Source organism: Meles meles, chromosome 4 (genome assembly GCF_922984935.1).
Source record: "Meles meles chromosome 4, mMelMel3.1 paternal haplotype, whole genome shotgun sequence".
NCBI classification, from domain to species: Eukaryota; Metazoa; Chordata; class Mammalia; order Carnivora; family Mustelidae; genus Meles; species Meles meles.
The window spans coordinates 49,584,894-49,609,063 of record NC_060069.1 but is presented as its reverse complement, the minus strand read 5'-3'; the positions used below and the strand labels follow the sequence as shown (position 1 = coordinate 49,609,063).

The window sequence follows — 24,170 nt, the reverse complement described above, 5'->3', positions numbered from 1 at the left end:
GTAAAGCAAAAAAAAAAAAAGACCCCACTAGAAATTAAGATTGTCATTATAAGATGAAAAATGTTATAAGATAAGATTATAAGAGTTTTATCAAGAAAATATACAATATTACTAAATTGCATTTTCAAGATGAGAGCAAAAAATGGGAAATCTAAAGATTTACTTGGAGAATATACAAAGAATTAGCTTCTTTCCTTCTTTTCTCTCAACCATTTTGGCAGCTGCTCTTGGTTGGAGCCATCCTGAACCCAAGGCAGGAAGATGGTGGCTGCAAAGAAGACAAAAAAGTCCCCGGAATCGATCAACTCTAGGTTCCATATCATCATGAAAAGTGGAAAGCATGGAGTGGGGTACAAGCATACTCTGAGGATGATCAGATATGGCTAAGCCAAACTGGTCATCTTTGCCAACAACTGCCCAGCCTCGAAGAAATCTGAAATAGAATACCATGTCACTTTGGCCAAAACTAGTGTCTACCACCACAGTGTCAATAATATTGAATTGGGCACAGTATGTGGGAAATACTACAGAGTATGATATTGGTTATCCTTGATCTAGGTGATTCTGATAACATTAAAAGCTTCCAGAACAGACTGGTGAAAAGTAAATCATGTAAAATTTTTCTTTAATAAAATAAGCCAGAGCTTGATTTAAACACACATACACACACAGTCAGCCAAAGAATAGCATTATTTCCTTGATATTTATATATCAGAAAGTATTCATAGCATAATTTCCCTTTAGCTTTATAAATACCCTTTGCTAACACTCATGCTCAAATTAACAAATCAAACTTGTTCAGAGCTCAAGGGATGAACATTTTAGCCAAGATTTCAAGCATGCCTTGGACAGAGTACTAATAATGTCTCATCTTAAACAACTTATTCATGAAAACATTCCTGATTTTCCCAACTAGACACATCTCCCCTTATTTAGAATATCCAAAGTACTTTGCTCATATTACTTTACTGAACATGTCTTACATTAACTTGGTGGTTCTCAGTCAGGCACATTTTTCCCTACCAGGGAACATTTGGCAATGCCTGGTGACATTTTTGGCTCTCTCAGTTGTGGGGAATCTTGTGGTGGGTAGAGGCCAGAAACAATGCTCAGCATCTTAAAATACACAACACATTTCCCTACAATAAGAAATTATTTGGTCCAAAATATCAACAGTGCTGTGGTTGAGAAGAAGAAACCCAGTTTGAGTTTGTAGCTTGTTAATTTTCTTTTTCATCTTCTCCACTTTCAGTTACATTGAAAGTATCATGGGGACACCTCGGCAGCTCAGTCGGTTGAGTGTCTGCCTTCTGCTCCGGTCATGATCCCAGGGTTCTGGGATCAAGCCCAGCACTGGGCTCCCTACTTAGTGGGGAGTCTGCTTCTCCTTCCTCTGCCCCTCCCCCTGCTTGTGTTTGCTCTGTCACTTTCTCTGTCTCTCAAAAAAAAAAAAAAAAAAAAAGTTATCATGGACTGGGTCTTACCTGGGATTCCATATAATTTGTAGCATTGTGCCTGCTACAGGGTAAGTTAACATTTGTGAAACTGAATTTTTATTCAATGTCAATCCTTAGTGTCCCACTACATGTGGGGTGCTCTCTTCAGAAGTGTGTGAAAGAGTCTAAGCAGGTAGTCTTTAAGATTTTTTATTTATTCATTTGACAGAGAGAAAGATCACAAGTAGGCAGAGAGGCAGGCAGAGAGGAAGGGAAGCAGGCGGATGTGGGGCTCGATCATGACCGGAGCCGAAGGCAGCGGCTTAATCCACTGAGCCACCCAGGCGCCCCCTAAGCAGGTAGTCTTTATCCTCTATGAATTCCCAGCTTAATAGTGAAAGAGGGATATAAATAGATACTTCGTACTACAATATGTTATGTACTTGAACAAGGTTATGAGGGAAAAGTATGCAGTGTGAAGCCAAAGTCAGAACTAAGGAGATTTCATATAGTAAATCAAAACAAAGCAGAACCTATTTGGCATACAATATGCCGAAAAGTTGCTTTGCCTATTTTGGTAGGTAAACTAGGATTAGAAAACAAAATGCGAGATATAAAGATGTAACACCAACAAAAATCCCTTCCTTCCAAAATAAAGAATGTTACTAGGTTGGCGTAAAAGTAGGAGACTTCCGGGGCGCCTGGGTGGCTCAGTGGGTTAAGCTGCTGCCTTCGGCTCAGGTCATGAACTTGGGGTCCTGGGATCGAGTCCCGCATCAAGTCCCGCATCGGGCTCCCTGCTCAGCAGGGAGCCTGCTTCCCTCTCTCTCTCTCTCTGCCTGCCTCTCTATCTACTTGTGATCTCTCTTTGTCAAATAAATAAAATCTTTAAACACACACACACACACACACACACACACACAAGAGTAGGAGACTTTCTTGAAGTCATCTTTCAATGCTGTTCTTGAACTGCTTAACTGGTAAGTTATTTTAAAGTCCAAGAACTCTTCTTTGTACTTATTTGCCCCTTTTCCCTGGCATTCTGTTTTTGTTTTATTTATGAAATATTTTTTCTAATCTCTCTAAGGCTTCTGATTAGTATTGTTTTTATGTGAAAGTTTCCTGGAATTATCTGTGTTAGCTCCAGTGCATTCTTTTCTCTTTTATGTTTATTTTGTTCTACTCTTTCATTTTGAAAGATTTATTTTGTGTTTTATCATTGTTTGTCTTCGTATTTAAGGCTGCAACATTATAATTCAGTAAAGTTCCTATGTACAGAATTCTTATATAAAAATAACTATTCTTCCTATATTCAAACAAGATCTATGTGAAGATGAATTTAAAACTATTATGCAACTCAAATAAGACTTGAAATAATGAAAAAGAATTCCAGTTTCTCCAATGGAACTATTACAAAATTCAAGTCTATATAAATTAGAATAATAGAAAAATTAATTAACACTGTGAATGGAATTCTCACTTTTTAATTAGATTAGCTAGTTCTACTATGTATGTGGAAAACTAGACAAGAAAAATATCCAGGGTATTTTTGAGAAGGTAGAGAAATGAGAGTTAACTAAAGTCACCATATATAATTTATATTGTGACAATACAATAATTGAAAATGTATGCTAGAAAATAAAATTAAAGGTGACTACCTACCTACACTAAATGACAGGTAAGTCACAGATTGCAATGTGAAAATTAAGTTATAAAGGAAGCAAGAAGAGACTCTGAAATTATACACACACACACACATAAACACATCCATAAACAGAGTGAAGCTATGCATTTGAGTATAGAAGACATTTCAAAAGCCAAGAGAAAAAAGATTATTGAATTGAATTATGTAAATACATTTTGAAGAATCTACAGAGCAAAGTAATATAAACATAGTGAAAAGAAGAGGGAAGGCACATGAAATATGTATATGACAGATAATTGGTCTGGTTTCCTTAATACAGTGCTTGCACAAATCAGTAAGTAAAAGATAAAGAATATAACCTAAAAAGTACAATAATCATGAACAGAAATGTCAGTACATATGTACTATTCAAGATTCTTCAGATATAAAGAGCCGATAGGATAGATAGGTAGGCAGGGAGGTAGATAGATAGATATAGATAAGAGGAGTTTTGTTATTGGCTTACACCCTTTTGAAGGCCAAAAGTTCCCACAAATTGCCGTCTGCAAGCAGGAGAATCCAGAAAGCAGGTGGTGTGCTTCAGTCTGAGTCTGCAAGCCAGAGAAGCAGTGGGCCAATGGCGTTAAGGAATGGTGTGAGTTTGAAAGCCTAAGAGCTAAGAGCTTCAGCGTCTGCAGGCAGAAGATGGATGTCTCAGTTCAAGAGAAGAGGAAATTCCCTCTTCTTCCACCTTTTTGTTCCTTTCAGGCTGTCAGTGGATTGGATGACACCTACCAGCACCAGTGAGGGAGATCTTCACTCAGTCTACCAGTGCTAATGCAAGTCGCTTCCAGAGACATCCTCACAGACACACCAAGTAAAGTTTTACCAACTACTCGGGTGTTCCTTCACTCAGTCGTGTTGACACATAAAATTAACCATCACAACATATCATTCTGAAACACAGGAAAGTACGTTCAACTACCATCAGAATAGGAGCAAAGCAAACACACTGAAGTACAATTTTTCTCATATCAGAATGGCAAGTATTATTTTTTATAAGGATTGATAATACACCACGTCGGTGAGGATTTGTGGAAATAGATAAGCTCATGCATTCTTGATTAGTGAATATTGGATCAACCTTATGGGAATACATTTGGCAATATCTGTCAACATAAAAATCCCCGTATATTTTTACTCACAATCATCATTCTAGGAAAGTTCCTACATGTCTCAAAGAGAGACAACGTACTGTGGAGGTTAACAGCATAGAAGCTGGAGTCCACTGGGTTTGAATCCTGATTTTGCATTTACTGAGTGTGGTATCGGGGAGATTATTTGAGAGTCCGTAAACCAGAGTTTTCTATTTTGTCTAATGGGGATAATAATAGCAAATACCTCAAGGGGTTGCCATGATTACAAAATTTAGTAATATATGTCAAGTGCTTGTCACATTGTAGGTACTGTAGAAGTGGAGCGATGATGCCTCTCAGTTTGACTGGGACATAGTCCCAGCGTAGACTTGTTTTGTTCCAGCACAATCACAAACATCCCTACTCTTTCAGTCCTCACTGAATGATATATTATGTAGACATCTTATAGGTAAGCGTGAGAGTAATTTTTCTAAGTATATTAATTGTGGATCTGTGAATAATAGCAAAGATTAGAAATAATTTCCATTAATTGATTACTTGTTAAATGTGTGTACTTAAATATATGTTTCATCCTTTCAGAGGAATATGCCATAGCTCTTAAAAAGAAAATTAACCACAGCAGTTGTTTAGAACAATGATTTTCAAACTTTGGTCTCATGATCTCTTAAATTATTAAGAATCATTGCAATGTGAAACATCATTTGCTTTCATAGATGATATCTAGTGATATTTACCATATTAGAAATTAGATGGGAAAACATTTATGTATGCATTTATAAGTCATTTTAAAATAACAATAAAAATGCAATAACATGGCAACAACATATTTTTAAGGAAAAACTACATTAAAATTAGCTTGGAAGTACATTGCTTTGCATTTTCACTAGTGTTAAACAGTCCTATAAATAGTAGGTTGTACTACAGCTTCTGGAAACTTCACTTTACACTCGAGAGAGAATAGGAGAAAAAAAGGCAACTGATATTTTAGTGTTATTATAAAAATAGTTTTGACCTCACAGGCTCCCCAAAGGGCTCTCTAGTATTTCCAGTGGTCTTAGGTCAAAGTATACTTTGAGAAACATTCGTTTAGAACTTGGACCAAAAATAATTTTTTCAAGGAGGAATATTTTATTGCTGACATTTTTTAGAAGTGCCTGTGCATGGTGATAATAAAAATCAGACCGAATTATAGTCAGTTTTATTATTGTTTATAAATTCTCTACCAATAATCCTCTATCTTACTGCCTACACCTGGGGTAGACACTCTCGTCACCCCATCATTTATATATAACCGTGTAGCAGAAACCAAACTAGACCAAATCTATCTGATGCCAAAGAGCTTGGGATCTTAACTGTCCCAGTATGTTAAAAAATTATTTTAATGCTTGCGTCTTAAGAAGGATATATCACTGATGGTCATTTGCACAAACTACAACAAAAAAACTAGTTCCACAGAAGTAATTCCCATCATAGACTACAAGAGCAAGTGGAGAATGAGTGCAAAAATCCTAGGAAGGATAAAGAAAACAAGTTTTCAATCATCCTTTAGAATCCAAGCAGAACATCCAAACACACTCATATTAAAGCAGATACAGTTAGAGCAAAGTGGTAGGCCTTTAAATCTCTGAAACTTGAAGAAAATAGTTAATTATCATTCTGAGATAATTACTGCTGTAAATTCAGTCATTCGGCCTCTGTTTTTACAACCTGGCATTTTCCACTGAGAAGAAGAATCTGCCCTTCTCAAGAATTTTATTTTCCAGGCTCTTTCAAGGGTTCTGCCAGCACAGCCCTGACTCACCAGCTGGGGCTCCCTGAGGAGAGAGGCGGGAGGGGAGAGATTCCCCAGTGTGTGTACTCCAGCCAACTTCTGGAGGTCCCTGTGCATTTTGTCATGACAATTAGATTGTGTACTTACACAAAATATTCTAAACATCTTAATTAAGTTAGATTGAAGGAAATTAAACTAAAAAGGATCTGAGGTGTGGAGCATTATCTTCAGTAAGAAAGTCCCATAATAAACCCAGGGAAGGTGAAGAGCAAGTAGACTCTGACTAATGCACAGGTCATGAATTTGGAAGTCTCCATTATATCTTCAGAGATGAGGAATAAGAAAAAGTTCAAAGAATATTTTCATGGATGGGAAAATAAAAGGGAGAAGAATGACAGAGAAAGTCATTGGTATTGATTGATACTGATACTGGTAATGAGACATGAAGCCCCTAATATTACAGGATGTCAGAACTGAAAGGTATTTTAGAGACCTTCCAGACAATTCAGGCAATCCAGACAAACTCTTTTATTTTATAAATGGGAAAATAAGATCCAGAGTATCTAAGTAATAAAGCTTGATGTTTACAATGTTAACTGATTTATCAAATAAACTCTAAGTTATGGCACATAATATCTCTTTGAATCTCCATGTCTTTGAAGGGACATATATTACAGGCATTGTTTCTGTTACTCTTTCTTTCCAAATAATATTATTAAAATATTTTTTAACATTATATATCTGAAACTATGACAGGACAGTGAATTTTAAGTCATAATCAACAGCCAAAATAATGATTTGAGCTTTATAAATTTGGATTAGCTACATTGTTAAATAAAATTCAAAAACACTGTTTTGGTGCTTAATGCTTATAGGCACTAAGCTTAACTGTGGAGAGGAACCATCAATGTATACAAGGTACAAAGTTCCTGGTCTCCAGTGGCTCACACTTATCCAATGAGATTAATTATAGGCAACATATATAGACCTTAAGTAAAAACAACAACAACAACAAAACACCCAAAAAACAAAACAAATAAAGCATTTTAGAGAGGTATAAAAAAGTAGATCATAAAGAGTTTAATTCCGCTTAGAGAGTTCAGGCAACCTCCATGAAATTAAATTGAGAAAGGACCTTGAAGGAATAATAAGACTTCAGTAGGTGTACACTGAAAAATTAGGTCATTTCAGATAGAAAAGAATATACACACAAAGGCAGAGTCTCATATGGTTTTTAGGAAAGATACCTTGTGTATTTAGGGTATGGAAAAGAGGGTACAGTGTTTAACCATATACAACTTCTTCTTTGAGACCACCCATGTGGCCAGCCATCACTCAGGACTTTCTCTGAAGTAGCCATGATCTTTTGCATGCCATCTTGTCTCCCAATGCCCCTCATTGAATTAGAGGTCAGCTACTCTACAAGTTTGTCAGAAACCTATACATTGGCTTGGCCAAAAAGATGAATGAGGCTAATCACATGCCTTCTATGATTATTTGAACTTAGAAACACAAAGTTTCAGTGGGAGAAAAAGCTGGAAGAGAAGATATAAAAAGAAGAACTATAAGGTTGAATCAAGGTCATGACAAATTAAAATTTTGAGGGGCTAGAAGCCCCATGAAGAGAAACCATAAGGTTATGTAAAAGTCAGAGAGTAGTTTGTCCCTAAGGTTAGCTCAGTTTTGATGTGTCCTTATAAACCTAACCTGGAAGGAATCTCAGGTTCTTAAATCAAAAGAACCTAGCTAATCCAGAGACTAGGAAAACTAGCGGGAAATTAGGCCACATTTTAGAGAATGTCTTGGGAAAAATTGGGTATTTTAGACTCTAAAACCAAAAAGTCTCTACTCTAAGTAAACCTTTGTTACACAATTATTTGTGCCTTTTTAACTTTCATATTTAAAAAATATTTTATTACCACCTCCATTTTCCCCTCCTTTTCCATTCCCTATCTTAAAAGACTTTTAAGAAACCCTTAGTTATTGAAATGATTTCTCAGCAGTAAGATGTAACTCTTTTGTTTTTTAAAATTTTATTTACTTATATATATAGAGAGAGCATGTGTGAGTGGGAGGATGGCAGAGGGAGAGGGAGATAGAGAATCTCAAGTGGAATCAGCACTCTGTGCAGAGCCTCATGTGGGGCTCAGTCTCATGACCCTGAGATCGTGACCTGAGCTGAAATCAAGAGTTGGGTACTTAATCAGCTGAGCCACCCAGGTGCCCCAAGATGTAATTCTTCATACTATCTGATCTTCATTCTGGCCAAACGTATTGTCTTTCAGGGGCTCACATTATCCAATGAAATTAATTATAGGCAGCATATATAGACCTTGTATAATCCAACTGATTATATATAGACCATGTATAGACCATGTATAGACCATCCAGCTGATGGATTAAGAATTACCAATAGGTCTTGTTGGAAAGATACACCGATTCTGACTCACTAGTTTGGGAGGGAGACTAAGAATCTAGTCTTGTAAATGATCCTTAATCAAAGAGTTCAAGGATCACACCTTAAAATAAAAAACTTTGATGTAGTTTTTGGTTTTGTTTTGTTTTTCTAGGGAATTTCTAGGGCACCTGGGTGCTCAGTTGGTTAAGCAAATGCCTTCAGCTCAGGTCATAATCTCAGAGCACCAGGATGGAGTCCTGCAGTGGGCTCCCAACTGCACGGGGAGTCTGCTTCTCCCTTTGACATTCTCCCCTCTCAAACTCTCTCTCATTCTCTCTCTCTCTCTCTCTCTCTGTCTCTCAAATAAATAAATAAATAATCTTAAATAGGGAATTTCTAAAGTAAAGTTTTATTTTGTTTTGTGAAGGACTGAAACCAGGAAGTAAGCTATTAGGATACTGTCGATGAGAGCTAAGTAATTGTGCGGGAAAAAGGTGACTACTGATATAATAAATAATCCTTCATAAAGTTCCTTTATTATAATTTAGAACTACATATACCATCTTATATCCTCATCTGTGTTTCCTTTACCTTCCTCTATGATTTCTTTCCATGTCTTGTCTATTCCAGGGGAACTGAACATAGTTCTCTATAGACTGATGTGAGGATTAGTACATGTGATTCCTGGATCTAACAATCTAAGCAAAGGTAGCTGAGCAGATGACTAAGGAAACCCATGGAAGAAAATAAATTTGGCCAGAATGAAGATCAGATAGTATGAAGAATTACATCTTGGGGCACCTGGGTGGCTCAGCTGATTAAGTACCCAACTCTTGATTTCAGCTCAGGTCACGATCTCAGGGTCATGAGACTGAGCCCCACATGAGGCTCTGCACAGAGTGCTGATTCCACTTGAGATTCTCTATCTCCCTCTCCCTCTGCCATCCTCCCACTCACACATGCTCTCTCTATATATAAGTAAATAAAATTTTAAAAAACAAAAGAGTTACATCTTACTGCTGAGAAATCATTTCAATAACTAAGGGTTTCTTAAAAGTCTTTTAAGTTGGGAACGGAAAAGGAGGGTGAAATGGGGGTAGTAATAAAATATTTTTAAAATATGAAAGCTAAAAACAAGGTACAAATAATTGTGTAACAAAGGCTTACTTAGAAACTTCTTCGTTTTATTTATTTTTTATTTTATTTATTTTTTAAAGATTTTATTTATTTATTTATTTATTTATTTGACAGACAGAGATCACAAGTAGGCACAGAGGCAGGCAGAGAGAGAGGAAGGGAAGCAGGCTTCCTGCTGAGCAGAGAGCCTGATGCAGAGCTTGATCCCAGGACCCGGGGATCATGACCTGAGCTGAAGGCAGAGGCTTTAACCCACTGAGCCACCCAGGTGTCCTGAATTCTTGGTTTTAGATAGTAGTGAAATCAAACAAGATTTTGGTGATTGATGAGAAATGGGGAGTTGATAATGGTCATTCACAAAGAGCAAAGCTCTGAGTCCAGTATTTCTGCTGTATTCCTATATATTATATGGGCTGTTTCTTTCTTTTTCTTTTCTTTTCTTTTCTTTTTTTTTCCCCCAGTTGGGGCCTTTAATACAGGAAAATGACTTTACTGATGAATTGTTGACAGAAAGCCATCTTTGAATTACTATTGTGACTTACCTTTGGGCTTTAATTTTTGTTTTTAATATTTTATTTATTTGACACAGAGAGAAAGAGAGAGAGAGCACAAGCAGGCAGAGAGGCAGGCAGAGAGAAGGGGGGAAGCAGGCTCCCCGCCAAGCAGAAAACCCAATTCGGGGCTTGATCCCTGGACCCTGAGATCACCACCTGGGCTGAAGGCAGAGGCTTAACCCACTGAGCCACCCAGGCGCCCCTGGGCTTTAATTTTTTTTTTTTTTTTTTTTTAAGATTTACCTGGGCTTTAATTTTTAAGAACACAGTTTCCCCGTATCTCTCTATGTGCCCAAAGACATATATAATCTTCTAGGTTGTGAATCAATACTGATCTAAAGGGAAGAAAGGGAACTAGAGAGGTAGGAAAACCTGATAAGTTTGAGAAGACTCTAGTCCTTCAATTAAAATATTAATGATAAATTAGAAGACACACAGGAATCCCTCAAAGCATTTTTGGCTTCAATTAGCACTCTAACCCCTGATTTCCCCACTTTTTATCTGTGTTGCAAATAAGAGGCTGAGAAACTGGACTCAGGTGTGCTTCGAAAGTTACACATAATAGTCAACCTGCACAGATTTCTAATTGCCTTAACTTGAAAAGAAAGTACACTTTTTTTTTTTTTAAGAACATAACTCCCTACAAAACCAGAGCGATAGCACTGCAGAATAATTACAGCTTCCTCTGGTTGCTATGACACCTCTTATACCTACGTCATCCTGTATCATAACTGTTTTTGAGCGCTAGTAAAAGGAGATAGGATAGTGACACAAGATTAAAGGTATGAGGGGAAAAAGATCTCACTAAAGGTGACATTAAGAAATAATTTAATGTCACACCCCCCCCCCCCCCACCCGGTGGCTCAGTCAGTCGAGCAGCATTGGACTCTTATCTCACCTCAGGTCTTGATCTCAGAGTTGTGAGTTCAAGCCCTGCACTGGGCTCTAGGGTGGGTGTGGAGCCTACTTGAAAGAAAGAAACAAGAAAGAAGGAGAGAGAGAAAGAAAGAAAGAATTTATTGTCAGTGTTTTAGTTAATGGAACCATAATTATCTTCCTAACAAATATTACCACATATATCTTATGATGCATTGACTGTAACAGCTTGTACTTGCGGGACGGGTGGAGCAAGAGGTTTAGTTTAAAAGCTTCTTACAAATTCAAAATAAAATAAATCCAGCCATGACAAAACCAGGAAAATATTTTAGCTTTTCTTTAATTAACCCCTAAGTGGTTTGGAAATAACTTAACAATAACAGAAAGCGGCCCTGTTTTAGGGGGTGCCTGGGTGGCTCAATCCGTTAGGCATCTAACTCTTGATCTCAGGGTTGTGAGTTCGAGTCCTATGTTGGGCTCCATGCTGGGAGTGAAGCCTACTTAAAATGGCCCCATTTTAGGGGGAGGACTCATAAGCAGAGTTCTCAGCAATGAAGAGTCTTTTATCCTTAGCTGAACCACCTTCATATGGTAGGATGTCAGAGCAAGGATTCACCCTCTTGGTGTGAAAAAGCAGGCTGGCTCTTGTGGAAGAGAAAGAAAAAGGGAGAGGTTAGGAAGAGGAAGGCGGTGTGGACAGAAAGAATTGTAATGAGTTCAGAGGAGCCGCTTAATCATTTGCCTACTGTGGGCTTCTATCTGGATCGGACCAAAAGGGCTTCATTTAATGAGAAGATTTATCTTTGGCGTCTATGAAGCGAGAGTTGATCTGACACTGTTTAAACAGGCAACATGAGAATGCAAGCGTTTAAAGCTGGTATATTACTGAAATGTTCAAGAAATCTCATCACAAATACATTCAAAATACACAATCTAAATCCTTTTTAAAGGGCACCTCACATTAATCCCTCAGCTGGGGTTCCTCGTTTTTATAGCATCATTTATCACTTTAATGTAACGTTAGTTTAGCAGCTAAAAGCCAAGGCAGAAAACCTGCTCCAAATGTTGGAACATTAATGATTTGAGCAAAAAGGAAACACTTGAAAGACCAGCTGATGCTCTAGTTCTTTCCCCTAGGTTATAATCACAGATGTAGGAAGCAATCGCTGCTATATAAATAATACTGCAATGTGGTTAATGTTGGCAAGACAAGACTTATTTGGGACAGAAAGGGTAAATAACAAAAGGTTTGACAAACTGACTCAAGGGAGAAATGTATGTTTATGTGTGCAGAGAAGGAGGGGTAAGAGGGAGAGAGATGAGCTCAAACTCTTCTTTGATTCCAGTGCATATTTTTCTAGACAGAAAATCTAGGGGTGGGGATGAGATGCAGGGGGTGGAGGGTGGAAATACCAGGGCATCCTAGCAGCACGGATGGCATCGGGACTCATGCCTCCCACTATACCTGAAGCTGTGGAGGCTGCAGGAGAATGCACGGGTATGTGGATGTGGGGGGGGCTGGGGGCGGCACTCCATTTGGGAGGGGAGAATCCCAGTATTTGTGAAACCAAATTCCCCACACTGCTTCAGCAACTCCTTTTTTTGCTTACCTAAAACATATCTGACATATATCTGACTCTCTCCCCAGCTAAGCAGGATTTGGGGAAAGACAGGTACCTTTTCTTGAGTCACCTTGCCCACATTTGTGAAATGCACCAGGGATCGGATGGTGAGGGTGAGGATGTCTACATGGACACGTTGAGTCCTTCCAGCACCAATCTTTCATGGATTTACTTTGCTATTAGTAATATAGCTGATGACTCTTTTTTTATGCTATCTTTGGTGCTCTGATTATACCATATCAAAGGACTAACTGTGGGCCTATTTTTCAGGCTTCAGAATTTCCCAAAGGCAGAACCATGTAGGAACTTCCCAGAACCCTCAATGTCACAGTATTTAGTGACAAAGATTTTCTCCTGACCAAACTCCAGCCAGGCTCCTCTGAACCCTTTTCTTGACAAGGCCTCAACCTTGGCTTACAAAGACTTGAACAAAATACTATCATAACAGATTAAGGCTCTATCCCTAGGATATCCCTAGGTCCTCTTAAAGTACCTGCTTAAGGAAACTCAACGCTACCAAAGAATTGACTGCTTGTTCCAGTCAACACCTGAAATGGGACCCGTGTCTCCCAGGCTGTACTGGAAATCACGAACCAAGTCTGATGAGCACCAGTTAAGAAATCCAGATGGGCAGGGCACGTGGGTGGCTCAGTGGGTTAAAACCTCTGCCTTGGGCTCAGGTCCTGATCCCAGAGTCCTGGGATCGAGCCTCATGTCAGCTCTCTATTCAGCAGGGAGCCTGCTTCCCTTCCTCTCTCCCTGCCTGCCTCTCTGCCTGCTTGTGATCTCTGTCTGTCAAATAAACAAATAAAAAAATCTTAAAAAAAAAAAAATCCAGATGGGCTTCACAGGGATCAACCCCCCCACCCCTTGCTGCTTTTTGTAATTTTTACTTTCCTACTCTGCAGAGACCCTGCTCACTCCCTTCCTTCTTCCCCCATTCTCCCTTTAAACGCCCAGTCACTTCTGTGCAAATCAAAGTTGAATTTCGTTCACACTGGACTTTTTTCCTCATTGCAGTAGTATATTACTGATTAAAATCTGTTCTTACCTCTTTATTATCTAGCCTTTTTTTTTTTTTTTTTTTGGACATTAGACAGCTGAGAACCTCATTTCAAGGTGAATACTTCTCTAACACCCTTTTGGTTCAAAGGGTAAAATACAAGTTCCTTATCATGCATTTTATATAGTCCATGGTGGGCATTTCCTATCCACCCCACCTCTTCTGTCTTTGGGGCCCATCTGGCTTTTGTTTCAATCTCAAACACAGCAGATGACATTCTCTGCCAGTGAATCCTATTTTCAGCTCTCTTGGGGAAGCTACAGAAGCTGAGCTATGCTTCCAAATTTACTGCCAGGTTTAAAACAATAAAAATCTCATACTTATTATTTCCCTCTGACCTAGGGCAGGGTCTAAAATGACTGACTCCAGTTCCTCTACAAAGGTATGAAAGCCTGTTTTAAAAAGTATTTATATATCAAGGGACTACTTTGGGATGGTCCTCCGTGGCTTGGGGGTCTCTCAGGAGTGCTTCCCTGCAGAACGGAGCCTCTTCCCCAACTGTCAGCAAACAGAGCCAGGGGAGGTGGATTGGGCTTAGCTTTGTGTTGAGCTCTTTCATTCTGCGTAGCAGAGACTGAGTGATCCCCACATGCTAGTTTGGACTATGGAGTTTTCAGGAAGGATCCTCACCTAAGACAGTGCTAGGGCTCCTGGCAGCTAATCTGTCCTGACTCTATTTTGCTTTAGAGCTTTGCTACTCAGCAGAGAACCATCAGCATGGACAACATCTGAGAGCTTATTAGAGCTGCAGGATCCTAGATCCTACCCCAGACCTATTCAATCAGAATCAGCATTTTTGGGGACACCTGGGTGGCTCCGTTGGTTAAGCAGCTGCCTTCAGCTCAGGTCATGATCCCAGTGTTCTGGAATCGAGTCCCACATCGGGATCCTTGCTCAGCAGGGAGCCTGCTTTTCCCTCTGCCTCTGCCTGACACTCTGTCTGCCTGTGATCACTCTATCTGACAAATAAACAAATCTTAAAAAAAAAAAAAATCAGCGTTTTTGAAAAGACCTCCAGATGAGTCTAATGCACCTGAAAGTTTGAGAAGAACTGCTGTTTGTAACACTCTGACTCTTGCTTCTTCCTGGAATCATTACAATTCTGAATCCTTGTCTTCCTGATATGCTCAACAGGATAGAGATAAAGAATTTTCCTTACTCTCTAGATGCTTCCGACCTAGACTACAGGTCTGCTCAGTAACCTGCCCTACCCTGCAGAGTCTGCCTGCCTACTCCTGAGCATCTCTCATTCATATCCCATTTCCCTCCAAAAACACAGGACTTGCCATCTGCAGGCTGGTCACTCCCTAGCCCCACTGTAATGTCGATCTTAGTTAATGCATCTTGGTTAACACACGTGGTTCTAGGTCAGCCTGTCCCCATGAACCTTATACTGTGGAGCATACCCCTTTTGTGCCTAGAGCTGCCCAGAGCTTCCCAGAGAACCAAGATCAGATGAATCATAGTGCTGACTGGGGATTCTAGAACATGGACCTAGAGACATAAAATACGGGATTTAGCTCCATCTAGGAGAAAACACAATTTCACTTATGTATCATTGTTGTGGGACTTGAATGATAATGTGTACAGAAGCACTTGGTCAAGTCAAGCACTAGATCACTATTTGACCAAGAGGTAATTGTGGGATTGAATTGTAGATCCACATTGCATCCCTCTTACAGATATAATTTAGAAAATATTTAGAGACTGTGATAAATGAGGGACAAAAACTTAAGGGGAAAAAATTCTCATTTAAAAATGGGATTATGGGAGGAGGAGTCAAGATGGCAGAGAAGTAGCAGGCTGAGACTACATCAGGTAGCAGGAGATCAGCTCCATAGCTTATCTAAACATTGCAAACACCTACAAATCCAACAGGAGAGCGAAGAGAAGAAGAACAGCAACTCTAGAAACAGAAAATCAACCACTTTCTGAAAGGTAGGACTGGCGGAGAAGTGAATCTAAAACGACGGGAAGATAGACTGCGGGGGGAGGGGCCGGCTCAAAGCAAGCGGCGGAGGAACGGAGCACAAAATCAGGACTTTTAAAAGTCTGTTCCACTGAGGGACATTGCTCCAGAGGCTAAACCAGGGTGAAGCCCACACGGGGTTAGCGTGGCCCCAGGTCCCGCAGGGTCACAGAAGGATCGGGGGTGTCGGAGTGTCGCAGAGCTCACAGGTATTAGAATGGAGAAGTCGGCGACAGAGACAGAGCCAAGGACTGAACTCTCAGCTCGGGGTTACCTTGAACTGGTCACGGGCTGGGTGAGCTCGGAGCGCGGCTAGAGGCTGGGGATATGGGAGTGATTGGGTGCTGTCCTCTGGGGGCGCACTGAGGAGGGGGGCCCCAGGCTCTCGGCTCCTCCGGGCCGGAGACTGGGAGGCCGCCATTTTCATTCCCGTCCTCCGGAACTCTACGGAAAGCGTTCAGGGAACAGAAGCTCCCAAAAGCGAAGCTGAGCCCATTACTTAGTCCGGCCGCCGGTAAGGGCGGTGCAATCCCGCCTCGGGCAAAGACACTTGAGAGTCACTACAACAGGCCCCTCCCCCAGAATATCAACAAAATATCCAGCCAGGACGAAGTTCATCTATCAAGGAAAGTAGGTTCAATTCCTAAGACAGCAGCGCAATTCCAGAGGAGGAGAAAGCAAAGCACGGAACTCATGGCTTTCTCCCCATGATTCTTTAGTCTTACGGCTACTTCAATTTTTTTTCTTTTTTCAATTTTTTTCCTTTTTTCTTTTTTCTTCTTCTGCTAAATTTTTTAAAACTTTTACCCTTTTCTTTTTTAACGTTTTTTGACAAGTTTATCTAAATATATATATTTTTCTTTCTTTTTTATATTTTTTTCTTTATTTGTTTTATTTTTTAAATTTTTTTCTTTTTTTTTTTCTGAACCTCTTTTTATCCCCTTTCTCCCCTCCCACAATTTGGGGTCTCTTCTCATTTGGTCACAGCGCATTTTTCTGGGGTCTTTGCCACCCTTTTAGTAGTTTATTTGCTCCTTCATATCCTCTTATCTGGACAAAATGACAAGGCGGAAAAAATCACCACAAACAAAAGAACAAGAGACAGTACCGAAGGCTAGGGACCTAATCAACACAGACATGGGTAATATGTCAGATCAAGAGTTCAGAATGATGATTCTGAACATTCTAGCCGGGCTCGAAAAAGGCATGGAAGATATTAGAGAAACCCTCTCTGGAGATATTAAAGCCCTTTCTGGAGAAATTAAAGAACTAAAATCTAACCAAGTTGAAATCAAAAAAGCTATTAATGAGGTGCACTCAAAAATGGAGGCTCTCACTGCTAGGATAAATGAGGCAGAAGAAAGAATTAGTGATATAGAAGACCAAATGACAGAGAATAAGGAAGCTGAGCAAAAGAGGGACAAACAGCTACTGGACCATGAGGGGAGAATTCGAGAGATAAGTGACACCATAAGATGAAACAACATTAGAATAATTGGGATTCCAGAAGAAGAAGAAACAGAGAGGGGAGCAGAAGGTCTATTGGAGAGAATTATTGGAGAGAATTTCCCTAATATGGCAAAGGGAACAAGCATCAAAATCCAGGAGATGCAGAGAACCCCCCTCAAAGTCAACAAGAATAGGTCCACACCCCGTCACATAATAGTAAAATTGACAAGTCTTAGTGACAAAGAGAAAATCCTGAAAGCAGCCCGAGAAAAGAAGTCTGTAACATACAAGGGTAAAAATATTAGATTGGCAGCAGACTTATCCACAGAGACCTGGCAGGCCAGGAAGAGCTGGCATGATATATTCAGAGCCCTAAATGAGAAAAACATGCAGCCAAGAATACTCTATCCAGCTACGCTATCATTGAAAATAGGAGAGATCAAAAGCTTTCAGGACAAACAAAAACTGAAAGAATTTGCAAACACCAGGGGCGCCTGGGTGGCTCAGTGGTTTAAGCCTCTGCCTTCGGCTCAGGTCATGATCTCAGGGTCCTGGGATCGAGCCCCGCATCAGGCTCTCCGCTCAGTGGGGAGCCTGCTTCCCCCCCTCTCTCTCTGCCTGCCTCTCTGCCTACTTGTGATCTCTCTCTCTGTCAAATAAATAAAATATTAAAAAAAAAAAAAAGAATTTGCAAACACCAAACCAGCTCTCCAGGAAATATTGAAAGGGGTCCTCTGAGCAAAGAGAGAGCCTAAAAGTAGTAGATCAGAAAGGTACAGAGACAATATACAGTAACAGTCACCTTACAGACTAATAATGGCACTAAATTCATATCTCTCAATAGTTACCCTGAATGTTAATGGGCTAAATGCCCCAATCAAAAGACACAGGGTATCAGAATGGATAAAAAAACAAAACCCATCAGTATGTTGCCTACAAGAAACTCATTTTAGACGCAAAGACACCTCCAGATTTAAAGTGAGGGGGTGGAAAACAATTTACCATGCTAATGGGCATCAGAAGAAAGCTGGGGTGGCAATCCTTATATCAGATCAATTCGATTTCAAGCCAAAGACTATAATAAGAGATGAGGAAGGACACTATATCCTACTCAAAGGGTCTGTCCAACAAGAAGATCTAACAATTTTAAATATCTATGCCCCTAACGTGGGAGCAGCCAACTATATCAACCAATTAATAACAAAATCAAAGAAACACATCGATAATAATACAATAATAGTAGGGAACTTTAACACTCCCCTCACTGAAATGGACAGATCATCCAAGCAAAAGATCAACAAGGAAATAAAGGCCTTAAATGACACACTGGACCAGATGGACATCACAGATATATTCAGAACATTTCATCCCAAAGCAACAGAATACACATTCTTCTCTAGTGCACATGGAACCTTCTCCAGAAGAGATCACATCCTGGGTCACAAATCAGGTCTCAACCGGTATCAAAAGATTAGGATCATTCCCTGCATATTTTCAGACCACAATGCTCTGAAGCTAGAACTCAATCACAAGAAGAAAGCTGGAAAGAACCCAAATACATGGAGACTAAACAGCATCCTTCTAAAGAATGAATGGGTCAACCAGGAAATTAAAGAAGAATTGAAAAAATTCATGGAAACAAATGATAATGAACAACAGTTTTGAATGAACAACAGTTCAAAATCTGTGGGACACAGCAAAGGCAGTCCTGAGAGGAAAATATATAGCGGTACAAGCCTTTCTCAAGAAACAAGAAAGGTCTCAAGTACACAACCTAACCCTACACGTAAAGGAGCTGGAGAAAGAACAAGAAAGAAACCCTAAACCCAGCAGGAGAAGAGAAATCATAAAGATCAGAGCAGAAATCAATGAAATAGAAACCAAAAAAACAATAGAAAAAATCAATGAAACTAGGAGCTGGTTCTTTGAAAGAATCAATAAGATTGATAAACCCCTGGCCAGACTCACCAAAAAGAAAAGAGAAAGGACCCAAATAAATAAAATCATGAAGGAAAGAGGAGAGATCACAACTAACACCAAAGAAATACAGACAATTATAAGAACATACTATGAGCAACTCTACGCCAACAAATTTGACAATCTGGAAGCAATGGATGCATTCCTAGAGACATATAAACTACCACAACTGAACCAGGAAGAAATAGAAAACCTGAACAGGCCCATAACCAGTAAGGAGATTGAAACAGTCATCCAAAATCTCCAAACAAACAAAAGCCCAGGGCCAGACGGCTTCCCAGGGGAATTCTACCAAACATTTAAAGAAGAACTCATTCCTATTCTCCTGAAACTGTTCCAAAAAATAGAAATGGAAGGAAAACTTCCAAACTCATTTTATGAGGCCAGCATCACCTTGATCCCAAAACCAGATAAGGATCCCACCAAAAAAGAGAACTACAGACCAATATCCTTGATGAACACAGACGCAAAAATTCTCGCCAAAATACTAGCCAATAGGATTCAACAGTACATTAAAAGGATTATTCACCACGATCAAGTGGGATTTATTCCAGGGCTGCAGGGTTGGTTCAACATCCGCAAATCAATCAATGTGATAGAACACATTAATAAAAGAAAGAACAAGAACCATATGATACTCTCAATAGATGCCGAAAAAGCATTTGACAAAGTACAGCATCCCTTCCTGATCAAAACTCTTCAAAGTGTAGGGATAGAGGGCACATACCTCAATATTATCAAAGCCATCTATGAAAAACCCACAGCAAATATCATCCTCAATGGAGAAAAATGAAAGCTTTTCCGCTAAGGTCAGGAACACGGCAGGGATGTCCATTATCACCACTGCTATTCAACATAGTACTAGAAGTCCTAGCCTCAGCAATCAGACAACAAAAAGAAATTGAAGGCATCCAAATTGGTAAAGAAGAAGTCAAACTATCACTCTTCGCAGATGATATGATACTATATGTGGAAAACCCAAAAGACTCCACTCCAAAACTGCTAGAACTTGTACAGGAATTCAGTAAAGTGTCAGGATATAAAATCAATGCACAGAAATCAGTTGCATTTCTGTACACCAACAACAAGACTGAAGAAAGAGAAATTAAGGAGTCAATCCCATTCACAATTGTACCCAAAACTATAAGATACCTAGGAATAAACCTAACCAAAGAGACTAAGAATCTATACACAGAAAATTATAAAGTACTCATGAAAGAAATTGAGGAAGACACAAAGAAATGGAAAAATGTTCCATGCTCCTGGATTGGAAGAATAAATATTGTGAAAATGTCTATGCTACCTAAAGCAATCTACACATTTAATGCAATCCCTATCAAAATACCATCCATTTTTTTCAAAGAAATGGAACAAATAATCCTAAAATTTATATGGAACCAGAAAAGACCTCGAATAGCCAAAGGAATATTGAAAAAGAAAGCCAAAGTGGGTGGCATCACAATTCCGGACTTCAAGCTCTATTACAAAGCCGTCATCATCAAGACAGCATGGTACTGGCACAAAAACAGACACATAGATCAGTGGAACAGAATAGAGAGCCCAGAAATCGACCCTCAACTCTATGGTCAACTAATCTTCGACAAAGCAGGAAAGAATGTCCAATGGAAAAAAGACAGCCTCTTCAATAAATGGTGCTGGGAAAATTGGACAGCCACATGCAGAAAAATGAAATTGGACCACTTCCTTACACCACACACGAAAATAGACTCAAAATGGATGAAGGACCTCAATGTGAGAAAGGAATCCATCAAAATCCTTGAGGAGAATGCAGGCAGCAACCTCTTCGACCTCAGCCGCAGCAACATCTTCCTAGGAACAACGGCAAAGGCAAGGGAAGCAAGGGCAAAAATCAACTATTGGGATTTCATCAAGATCAAAAGCTTTTGCACAACAAAGGAAACAGTTAACAAAACCAAAAGACAACTGACAGAATGGGAGAAGATATTTGCAAATGACATATCAGATAAAGGGCTAGTATCCAAAATCTATAAGGAACTTACCAAACTCAACACCCAAAGAACAAACAATCCAATCAAGAAATGGGCAGAGGACATGAACAGACATTTCTGCAAAGAAGACATCCAGATGGCCAACAGACACATGAAAAAGTGCTCCACGTCACTCGGCATCAGGGAAATACAAATCAAAACCACAATGAGATATCACCTCACACCAGTCAGGATGGCTAAAATTAACAAGTCAGGAAATGACAGATGCTGGTGAGGATGCGGAGAAAGGGGAACCCTCCTCCACTGTTGGTGGGAATGCAAGCTGGTGCAACCACTCTGGAAAACAACATGGAGGTTCCTCAAAATGTTGAAAATAGAACTACCCTATGACCCAGCAATTGCACTACTGGGTATTTACCCTAAAGATACAAACATAGTGATCCGAAGGGGCACGTGTACCCGAATGTTTATAGCAGCAATGTCTACAATAGCCAAAGTATGGAAAGAACCTAGATGTCCATCAACAGATGAATGGATAAAGAAGATGTGGTATATATACACAATGGAATACTACGCAGCCATCAAAAGAAATGAAATCTTGCCATTTGCGACGACGTGGATGGAACTAGAGCGTATCATGCTTAGTGAAATAAGTCAATCGGAGAAAGACAACTATCATATGATCTCCCTGATATGAGGATATGGAGAAGCAACATGGGGGGTTAGGGGGATAGGAGAAGAATAAATGAAACAAGATGGGATTGGGAGGGAGACAAACCATAAATGACTCTTAATCTCACAAAACAAACTGGGGGTTGCTGGGGGGAGGTGGGATTGGGAGAGGGGGAGGGGGCTATGGACATTGGGGAGGGTAAGTGCTATCGTGAGTGCTGTGAAGTGTGTAAACCTGGCGATTCACAGACCTGTACCCCTGGGGATAAAAATACATTATATGTTTATTAAAAAAAAAATTTTTGGAAGGGGAGGCAAAGCATAAGAGACTATGGACTCTGAAAAACAACCTGAGGGTTTTGAAGGGTCAGGGGTGGGAGGTTGGGGGAACAGGTGGTGGGTAATAGAGAGGACACGTTTTGCATGGAGCACTGGGTATTGTGCAAAAAAACAATGAATACTGTTACGCTGAAAAAATAAATAAAATGGAAAAAAAAATAAAAAAAATGGGATTATGATTGAATATCTTTCCTTTAATTTTATTTTTTGTTCAGGCTGTTGTATGGGTTTAACGCATTTTTGAACCTTCTCAAAAAAGATGGAGGGGGAAAAGAGCTGAGTAGACACTCCTTACTTTGGCATTCCAGAGCCTCTATGATGTGATCACAACGTACCTACATTTACCCATTTCTCACTTCATTTCTCCCTTTACCGTTACCTATCTCGTGCTCGCTTCGGCAGCACATATACCGTTACCTATCTCACTCACATAATTATTCCTTCACCTATTTACTTTCTTGAAACACACTTTGAGTTGTTGCCTTTTCTCTCAACCTAAAATGCTTCCTTCTCTTTCCATCTGTACTCGTGAAGAGCTAAGGTTTTTGTTCGTTTGTATGCCAAAAAGCCTCACATTTCTTTATTATCCTAAGTGATGTATATCTGGATTTGTGTCTGTCCAGGAAATGTGAGGGGAAATGTTATCTCAGTCACTGTTGTTAGAGGGGCAGCTTCTTCTTTTAGGGTCATGCAAGAATCTGAAGGGAGAGGGCTTACAGAGTCCAGGAAACTTGGACAACAATTTCTGTACATTAATCATGCATATCTTTATGCACAATTTACAGACAAGTTAAAAGATCTGTGACCAAATTTGGCCCGCAGCCTGGAAGTTGATGACCTTAGCCCTAGGCTTTAGGAAATTCTTACCTATCCACCTAGAATGGTGGAAAGAGAAATTTTCAACTGACTTTTCATTTTCATAAATTTCTTACAACTCTGAGAATAAGACAGAATTTGAAGTTGAGTAGATGATCCCACTCCACGTATTGAAACTCTGTGAAGTCTTCCCGGCTTAGCTCAGATGCCTGCCATGACTTTCCTGGAGACAAGGAATACTTTCTACATTGGAATCAATCAGTATCTCTTCTGTATTGGATAACATCTGTATCTTTCCTTTGCTCCCCTCTTCTCTTCCTCCCTCCCTCCAGTTCTTCTTGCTTTCCTCTGACTAGTTTAATATCTGGGATTCAAATTCAGGGGATAGTGTAACACAAAGACTGGGCTCTTGGTCATGGAACTTACAATATAGTGAATGCACTGGTTAATTAGCCAAGCCAATACTCTTCTAAAGAAGTTTCATGTGGACTTAAACATGACTGCCTTGTATTAAAATAGTTTATATATATACCTTTCCTCTACCATACCTTATGTAATGCTTTTGAAGGGAATATTTATACCTGATTGATTTTTTGATCTTCTATAGCACCTGGCACAGTAATTGTCCCATGAAGTTTCTCTCATATTTTATGTAAGCGTAAAAAATATGTATTGAACTACTTATCCATATCTGAACATTACCAATTAGTCTCTGATTTAAACTCATTTAACAATTGCCTCTCTTCCCCTGCTCCCACTTTTGCCCTATCCTACTCTGTATGTAAGAAGATTCAGAAAAACATTCCATAGCATCAAGGGGAATCTGATGTCCCTGTGAGTTTTGTGTGTTGGAAAATGTAACAGACAAGGAGTCAGGAGACATGGACTTGAGTTCTGATTCTGTGAGTCTATGTCATACACATCATTTTTCCTCTCAGAACTATTTCTCCCCCAAAATGAGGTGTGGACCAAATGATATCCAGTCTCCTTTCAACCCTGCCAGTGCAGAAAAGTGGCTTGAGACTCAGGCATGGTAATATGCAAACCCAACATCTGTATGAATTTAACAAATTATTTAATCTCTAAGACAATATAGTGCTTACCATAATACTTGGAAACTAGAGTGCTCTCGGTAATTATTAGTTATTTTAATTATTATACTATTCTCAGTTACTATAAATCTTTTATGGTGACTTTATCTAAGGCACCTATATATGGTAGCTCATTTTCTATTATGGGCTGTAATGTCTTTCATTGCTTACATTAATACACCTTAAATTGTCTGTAGTTACATATCCTGCATGAGACACTAATATGGACATGGAAACTGAAAAACTGAA

At 39.5% G+C, this 24,170-nt stretch overlaps 1 pseudogene; it reads left to right on the top strand.

Annotated features, from left to right (window-relative positions):
* The first annotated feature begins 261 nt into the window (after positions 1-261).
* LOC123940836 lies at positions 262-607 on the top strand (annotated as a pseudogene).
* The last annotated feature ends 23,563 nt before the right edge of the window (positions 608-24,170 follow it).